At 34.0% G+C, this 9387-nt stretch overlaps 1 non-coding gene across 1 annotated transcript; it reads left to right on the top strand.

The window, feature by feature from the left end:
- The first annotated feature begins 1349 nt into the window (after positions 1–1349).
- On the top strand, positions 1350–1440 carry Trnam-cau. Its single transcript is given in 2 exon segments — positions 1350–1386; positions 1405–1440. It is a non-coding gene; the product is annotated as a tRNA-Met (tRNA).
- The last annotated feature ends 7947 nt before the right edge of the window (positions 1441–9387 follow it).

A 9387-nucleotide genomic window follows, 5' to 3' on the forward strand; every position in this document is an offset into this window, starting at 1 on the left:
TACGGCATTAAGGCTGATGTAATGATAAAAGTTGCTCACCAGATTTATAACATGTCAATCTCCTAAGTGACCCAACTGAATGTTTCGAAATTACATGTTAGTTGAAGATCATTTATATACCTAGGTCAAGCGGGGCTTTATTTTTCTTTAACTATGTGTGGAGAGGCATACCGGCCTCACAAATAGATGATTGTTGCTATGGGAATGTACAAAAATCATAGTAAAACGTCAGAGTAACATATTTTAACGGTATATATGTGTATAACCACAGACATTTGACCATAAATACTACTTAAACTTCATATAAAATGTCCTTCCTTAACATTCAATATTGTTATAACATAGCTAGACTTGTTGTAAACATTATTGTATTTTTCAGCTTCAATGTTTATAACATGTCTAGCGCATTCATATAATCACATAATGTTTTCAAATGGCACATCATGTCAAGTTCATTTATCGATCAAGGTTACTTAGCCATTGTTTTCTTATTTAAAGTTTGTTAAAATGTATTACCAGGAGATTTTATTATGATTTTAATGATTACGCATGGCAACATATATCTTTATTTGTGGTCGGAATTCCTCTCAACAGTTAGTAGAAGAGAAATAAACCTCCGCATGACCTAGGTATATAAATAAACTTTAGATTATGATTCATTTCCCAGCACTCAGTAGGGTTGTAAAGGAGATTGACATGTTATAAGTCCGGTGAACTATTTTTATAAAGACATCAGCCTTAATGCCTTTTTTTGACTACGTTAACCTGGCTATGTATTCTTTGTATGGCCAATGTGCAAGTTCAATATATATATAAATAACATATGTGAGTTCCGATTTGTAATTGAGGTCTTTGAACATGACTTACCAGGGGGTTCGAATTTTAGTTGACTACGTCATCTTTTAGGGGGCTTGTTGAACCTTAACGTCTAGATTTATAGATTAAATGAAACGTATCGATGTCCCTGTATTCTTTACATAAATGTAATACAACGTATACAAATGATTCAAAACGAATGCAAAGTCTCGGTGATCGGAGGGATCATAGTTGTCAGGTGCCTTGTCATCTGTCAAGCTACATGTCGGGATCCTTTAATGTGGCCTGCAATAAATGTACGAAAGCACATACTGTTTTTGCCTGGCAGTACGCGTTCACCAACGCATTATGGGACATATCAAATAGTTTGTCTCTCGTTTTTATATTTGTCAGATAAATTGAAATCATTTATGGTTACGAAAGTTTTAACAAAAATTCAGTACCAGCATGTGCACAACATATATTTCGGTTTATTTTTTCTTGGTTTGTAAAACGCATTAAACTCGGCAACAACTATTTATTATAGAGCATGTGCCTTGGTAGTGCAGTAGGTAGCGCGTCAGTCTCATAATCAAATAGCACAGAGCGATCTGATGGTCGTGAGTTCGATCCTCACCCGGGGCATTTCTTTTTCAATCTAAAATGGTATAGTTAAATTATTATGGTTATATGTTTTACTCACATTGGATGCTGACTTTAAATTTCTCACAAAATCAATAAAAAAAGTTTGTCAACAAAACAATAAAACCACTTGACTTAATGTTTAGAGTTAAATACATTTTGAAAAGTATAATAATATACTGTCATTTAGTGAAGTGGAGCCTTGATAACATGTGGTGGCATTGCTAAAATAATTAATAGAAAACTTTAGTTTCTTTTATGTATTTTGACAGGTTTTATATGAAATACAACTTAAAGAAACACATTAGCTGTTCTATCCAAAAGTACAAATATTTAACAATATTAAGGGTTACAAAGCAGATTTCTTTTCTTTTGCATTTTTACCTTATTTCCATATCGTTTTTGTATGACCTTTTTGCTTTATATTTCATTCTTTCAGCCACTGATAAGTCTTAAATAGACGATGGCCAAGTAGTACATATTTGCTTTGTCTGGCTTTCTGATAAACATATTTTGTTTTGTTTTCATGATGTTATTGAGTGTTTAGATACATAATTATTGCTAGATATACGAACTTCCGTTTGAGTAACGTCTGTCTAACGTTATACAATTAAACAATATTTTGTTTAAATAATGAAGCCTGCAATGCTATTTTTATCGATGCATTTCCATATCACCTTTCAACGCTTGAATGCAATTTGCTTTTTTGTTAAATGTGTTTTTAGTCTTGTGGTTTCGAAAAAATAATTTAACTTAGATAAAACTAGTTATATATCTATCTTGCCATCTTGAAATTAAAGGTGCCATAGCAATTTTATTGTCCTTTTAATAATAACTAAAATTGTGTATTAAATATTAAACGGTTCGTTGTATGTTTTATATAATTGTGTGTACGAAACAAAAGAACAAAATGAAAGCATTTATATCCTAACACCCCCTTACTTTTTACGTATATTCATTAAGACGTATACAAATGATTCAAAACTAAAGCAATGACCATGAATGAAAAACGGTGTTGTCAGGTAAATTAGTAAATTGGCTCATTTTACTTGCATGGTATTTTCTTGTGTTTCGCAGACAATGCACATTTACGTTTTTAGTCGATAACAAGCAACCTGACAGTACTTGCAGTTCATTAAGGGAAAATCCCGTATTTTGTTTCAAACTATTACATGTTTTTCAGCGAAAGCGTATATAAGGATTCTTGTAAAGCATCGGAAATCCAGTACAAACGGGTCGTTTAGTGAACGCGTCTGGCAGCTAAATCTACCAACCACTAGGTATCAAAGAATACGTGGAGACATTACTCTTGTATTTATAATTGAAAAACAATCTCTGTGATTAGAGTCAGCAATGGACTCCTTGCACAAGTGACATTACAAAAAAGGTCTTGATCATATGCAAACATTATAAATATGTGATACAGGTTATATTCGTTTTACCAAGTGAGACCAGAGCATGATTTAAGTACGGACAAAGCATTAACAGGTCATGTATACAGGTAAAATATTTATCATTCAAAAGTTAGCAACGTTAGATGTTCCTCTTTTCACCCTTTTACTGTTAATTGTAACACTATGATAAATCAACATATTTTGCCAATATCATTTTAGGTATTTTGGGCAGGATTTAGACTGTAAAGATATGACATTTACACAAATCTTTTCTACACGCAAAATTATCAGTAATTCAGAGCATAGAAACATTTTATTTTCTAGTTTCATGTATGTTATAATTGATCAAAAAACATCAATATATATATGGCATTATAGACAAAAAATATGCATGAAATTGTAAGAAAATAATGGTTCTTTCAACAAAACCAAAAAGAGTTTCTATGTGACGTTCCAATGAATAGTACGGTATAGACGCTGTCACCTTCATTAGACAAATGACTAGTGAAGCCTAAGCACACAAAGGTGTAAATCTGGAGCAAGAAACATTAGCCATTGCCCCTATAGAATGCACGCCTAGTCTATTGAAACGGTATGGTGACGATATACTTGAGATAATCAAGATGGGGTCACAGAAGGATTCGACTACACACTTCAACATCATAGATGCCACTAACAACAGTTTACATGTGAGGAAGAAAATTAACGGCACAATGCTCTTCCTAGACACTCTACTGGTAACGAAAGAAGACGGAACCGTAAAGGCATTGGTCTATAGAAACAAAGACCCATACGAACCAATACCTGAGCTTCAAATCTCATCATCATTTGCACCAGAAGTCATGCGTCGTATACACAGTGCTGATTTCATACAGTAGTCACATAACAACAGGTCAAAACACAAGCGCAGAATCGCATCGCTAGGGCAATGAGAGCATGTGCATATCCGGAATGGGCCCTAAAACGGGTACAAAAACAGTATCAAATAAAGGTGAGGAACCTGAAAGGACAATTCAAGGATCAGAACAGAAACAAAGGTCAAATGGTCATCCCATATATAAAGGGTATATCCGAAACCATTCAGAGGATATATCGCGGTCACGGCATAGCAACAGCCATGAAGCCCCACCAGACGCTTTGTAATATCATAGTACACCCTATGGATAAACACCCTAAGAAAACGTCGCAGAATGCGTATATAAAATCTGATGCATCAAATGTCTTTTAAATAATACGGATTTTCTGAGAAATACATATTATGACAATAATTCAACAATATCATTAAAGGGACTGGTCGGGAATGAATTACAAAATAAATTGGTCTAAATGTGTCTCTGGCCTTTCAAAAGTTATACCACGGTAATATGATGGTCGAGTTCTGCTTGCAATGTCCAGTTTTGACCACTGAAATATTGGGAAAGACCCGCGTACATTTAGCGCAGATCTATTTATATAAGTCATGTGGTGGTTTCGAAAGTGAGGCAGTGAAGATAATAACAATGGCACGTCATGTGCCATGTCGGGCTCAACTAGCGGACAAGACAGCAATACTATATTTAAATAATTGTTTACAAAGGTTATGTATGATACAAGTGTAGTATTCCTACCTATACATGTTGTTGTTATATATAACGGTATTGCTACATCGTGCCTGTCATGACTTTTGCAAGCATCTTTTTTCTTTCGCCGCGATGTTTACATTTGGCCTTGTTGATGACGCGCGTGCGTTAAAATTACATCACTGATCTGGGTCAATTGATAGTTTTAGACTGTCAGGTGACGATTTAGGATTTCTTTAATATAATTATAATTTTTACTCTTAGGGATTTTGGACTGAAATATATTTTTTTAAATGCTGGTCCTGAAGTATTTGTAACATTTTGGTAATCATTCATAATTTCGAATTATCTGAAAAATTAAAAAAAAAAAAAAAATAGAAAGAAAAAAATATGAACGCGTGATGCAAGGTAAAAAAATCTGTTTTCGGACATTTCTTACAGGCCACATAAAAGGATAACGGAAATGTAGTTTAACAGGTAACAAAGTCACCTGGTAAATATGAACATTCCAATCAGAGACTTTGCTTTTATTTTGAATCAGTTGTATACAATGTTTATGTGAAGGAATGTTGGAAATGTGAGTGGCTTGTTCTTTTTCTGTATTTCTACATGGTGAGTAGAATCGTTGGACATTTAGAATACATACGATTTCAGCAATAACCAAATCGGCAATAAAGTCGCAACATTTAATTTGACAAAGCAAAAATATCAATATCATTGCAACAGTTTTAGTCCATCTGAGTAAAACAATGTTGTACCTCAAAAAACTAAATTGGCAACACTTACATCTCACCATCGTATCAGTAATAATAAACTAACTCTTACTTCATAAAATGTACTGGTAACAGTCGATTTACTTTCCTGGACCAAACCTGATAATCGTGATCTTATGTAAAAATGCATCAGGGCTTATCAATACACTGCATTGAGGACGGATTGTCAATTTCTTTTTTAATACCATTGATGGCTATTCATATTGCTGGACTGGTTTCCTACTTTAGTTACTTACATACATAAACAGATATCTGCTTTTTTACACTAAAAGAAGGTATCCTCTAGTAGACTATCGGCCCCAGTGGTAGGCTCTTACTTTATAAATAGATTCAAATGTGGCACAGTTTACATGTAATACTAGTTTCAACGTAAATTATCAGTTGTAGTTTAAAGATGTACACTTTATCATTATAAAGGGATTTTATAGGATTCTTTCCTTTGTGTAAGTTTTTCTTTATCTATTTCGGAACACATTAGAATATGTACTTAAAGGACAAGAAGTAACCATATGGTGTAGAAAAAAAAAAAGTTGACCGTCTTTCATATTGGATTTCTAAGTCACTTTTTTTTTGTTCGATTTGATTGTCATTTTTTTTAAACCTGTCATTTTTTAAACCTACAAATATGTCCATCCAGACATCACCTAATAGACGCGACATGCTGAGCATAATAAGTTTTAATTACAAAACTTCTGTTTCAATAAGCTTTATCGCTTCTTGTGTTTCCTTAGTTCTTGTAATCACAACTTAGAGTTCACTATGTATTTAGTTTATAGTGTATTCAATCGCTTTGACCCTTGATATATGATACATACAATGTACTGTCCCTGTGTCAAAAATGTGCTGCGCTGTTACAAATTACTGTATTTTACGTTCAAAATACTGTTGAGTTTGTATATCAGGTCAAACAAATTGGGATTTATTTTAATTTTAAATTTTAATTTTTGTTTTCATTTGTATATTTTAAGTTCAAAATCTACCATAATTATTTCAAAATTATATTGATTTTTTAATTAAAATGAAAAATTGTATCCGTCCCTAAAATACCTGATAACTGAGGAGAAAATACAATGCCCTGGGTGAGAATAAACCGCACGACCTTCATATCGCTTTGTATGTGATTATGAAACTGACGCGCTATATACTGCACTACCGAGGCACACTTTTTCCAATTTGGTATATGGTGTAGAGTAATACATATGTGTTTCCATTGCATTATAGTTTTATCGATAAAACTATATGGATATATGGCATTAAATGTTTCTCAAAGTATGTATAGTTTCCAATTATCAGGGGAAACAAATGCAAAAGTTAGAAAGTATATGTTTAATATGTCCCATCATATATTGTTTAACACCTACTGTCAGGCTGTTGTATGGCCTGACAAGAGGGAAACACATCTTCTGCTTGTGTACAAGTATGACAAAACACATAAAAGGATGAAGGACATTGAATTTGACAGGTAACAATTTTACCTTGTAGCTATGCTTACTCATTAAAGGGCCTACATTCTTTGTATGAATCATTTGTTAAATTGTTATTGTGTATATAACGAATAAGGATGAAAGGACACCAGCACATCGTTTTAGTATGTGGTTTCTTACAAACATTATGAATACAGAACCGTATCTTAGGTTTGAAAATGTATTCAAGTGATTCTTGTTATTATTATTCTGTTAATAAATTCACGGTATATACAAAAAAAAAAAAAAAAACGATAGTGCAGCGAAAAAGGGATTCTGAAAGGTGTATTTCATTTTATGGTTATTATAGCAATCGGTATGTTCGTCTTTTCACAACTTCACAATAGTCATAGTAAAGTATAACAAGTTAATGATTGATGATTACAGTGATGAAATAGCTTACCTTCTTAAGTAGGTGCCTATCACCACGACTTACTCATTTTTTCTTTAACTTCTTTTAAACAATGCCACCAGAGACTCATTCAGACTTAATGCTATATATTCGATGGGAGTATATTACTTTACAGTTATCAAATATCCATCTCACTCAGAAACTAACTCAGGCTAATTTAAGGAGGCACGCTAGTCTAGTGGTAGGACGCCGAGCTCGTGACCGAAGGGTTTCGGGTTCGAGACACGGCACGGCACTGTGTTGTATCTTTGAGCAAAATACTTTACTCCGCTTGTTCCAGTCTACTCAGCTGTAAACAAGTGTGGTAATGGGCAGTGCTGGAATTGTTGAATGCTAGCTGTAACAATTTAGCGCGGAAATGGCAGCACCGGCTGTATGCTCTACAGGGAGTTGATAAATGTATAGACTGGTTGCAAAGACACTATCGCCACGGATAATAACTTGTGTTGAAGCGGTATATAAGTACCTCGAAACATGTTCGGGAAATATTTCAACGACATATCCATATAACAGTTATTTCATAGTCCGCATCTAATTGTTACTTAAATATAGTGATTTCCTGAGTCAAACTAACGTCAACGTTATCAACACGTAACAATTTATGTTATCGATATTATTGAGGATATAATAATGACATATACTGCCCCGGATAGGGATCGATTGTAAAACCTTCCGATCAATCTTTGTTTATTTATGAGACTGACGGGCAAATAATTTAGCAGTTTGTATATGTTATAAGGTAATGAGTTTGCCCCTTTTTATTGAAATAGGAGTAAAGTAATAATCTTTGATATTCGGCTTAATGTCTTCCAAAGCATTCATTATTTCAAATCATCTCTCAAAAGGAAATACAATAGTTAGAAAGTAAATATTCATCGTGCCTTGGTAAACACGTATATGCACTACCATGTTGTTTTGTGATCTGAATAGGGGGAACCTTTCTGGCAGGTAACAAGTTTAACTGGCGGTTCTGCGTGCTCTATAAAGGGCGTCCATTTTATTTTTGAACCAATTGTATGCTTCGTATTGCATACATATAAAGAATAAGGATGGATTGACACACATTCAATGGTTTTGGTATAATATAGAATACAAATAGCCTATTTATTGTTTTCTGCCAATAAAGAGACGATGCTTTGATCATTTAGACGATGCTGTTTGAGTGGCGATACTACAGCGGGTACACAATGAAGGACAGTTATATCGATTCTTAGTTCAGGACAGTTGGACGTTGAATTTCGTCCTAGAAGAAGGTCATGCGGCAAAAAATCGGACTGAGAATAACATTTGAGATATATTATTGGGGAAAAATATGCCGAGGTTGATATTGTGAGAATGTTAAAGTTTTTGGTTGATAATGTCGTTGTTGAGATCAGTGGCAAAATCTTAAAATAGAGTACATGCAATTCTTTGACAATGACCCGTTACTCACTTCTGGTCGACACGTTGCTGTTACCTTTTTAGGCTAAATTTATTGAAGAATGTCTCAGGACTAGTAAAACAATCAGATATAATGGTAATGTGTTGTCTTTACAAAATGAAACATTTACACACCTGTTGTTTTTCTTTTTCATTCCCGTTCTTATGTTACATCATGGTCTACAGCGTCGGCATCCGACTAAGCTATAAGATAAACCTTACTGGTCTTAACACTTACGTAGCTGCTTCCGAATCCTATGTTGTTTACATTTAGCAGTTGTTGTTCCGGTATACGTTCTGCACTATCGTTTTAAATTTCGACGGCTTACGTACAAAACTTACAACACAGGATTTCCAAAGATACAGGTTGATGACGAAAATTGTTCTATGGTCCCCATTACGATTTTGACAGAAAAATATGCATATTGGTTTTTTTGTGATAGCAAGATTTATTTTTCATATGCCTATAAGTAAATCTTGTTGTTTTGTTATCGATATAAGGTAGTGGGTGTTACTTTGGTTTTATCTGGATTGACATATACCATACCCGAACACATGAAGGATTGATGATGTTACCAGAATAACGGTGCATACATCTATGACCCGGTGGTGACGTTTTCATGGTAATGCCGCGAGTGGGCTGCCTTTTCTCGTATGAGAACGGGTTGATCTTCTCCATAGCAAAAATAGGAATGTGTCTTTGAACTGTGGGAGAAATAATACATAATAAATCCAAAGTATGTACCGAACAAATATTTAAAGATGTAGATTGATGACGAAAATTGTTCTATGGTCCCCATTTTTTTTTGTGATAATCAACATCCATTGTGTCATGCCCATTAGTAAGCCTTGTTGTTTTGTTGTCGCTAAGGGTACGTGGTATACTTGGGTTTTCCAATGATTTAAATTTACCATACTGCAACACCTGAA

Source organism: Mizuhopecten yessoensis, unplaced genomic scaffold, assembly GCF_002113885.1.
Source record: "Mizuhopecten yessoensis strain PY_sf001 unplaced genomic scaffold, ASM211388v2 scaffold10501, whole genome shotgun sequence".
Taxonomy (NCBI): domain Eukaryota; kingdom Metazoa; phylum Mollusca; class Bivalvia; order Pectinida; family Pectinidae; genus Mizuhopecten; species Mizuhopecten yessoensis.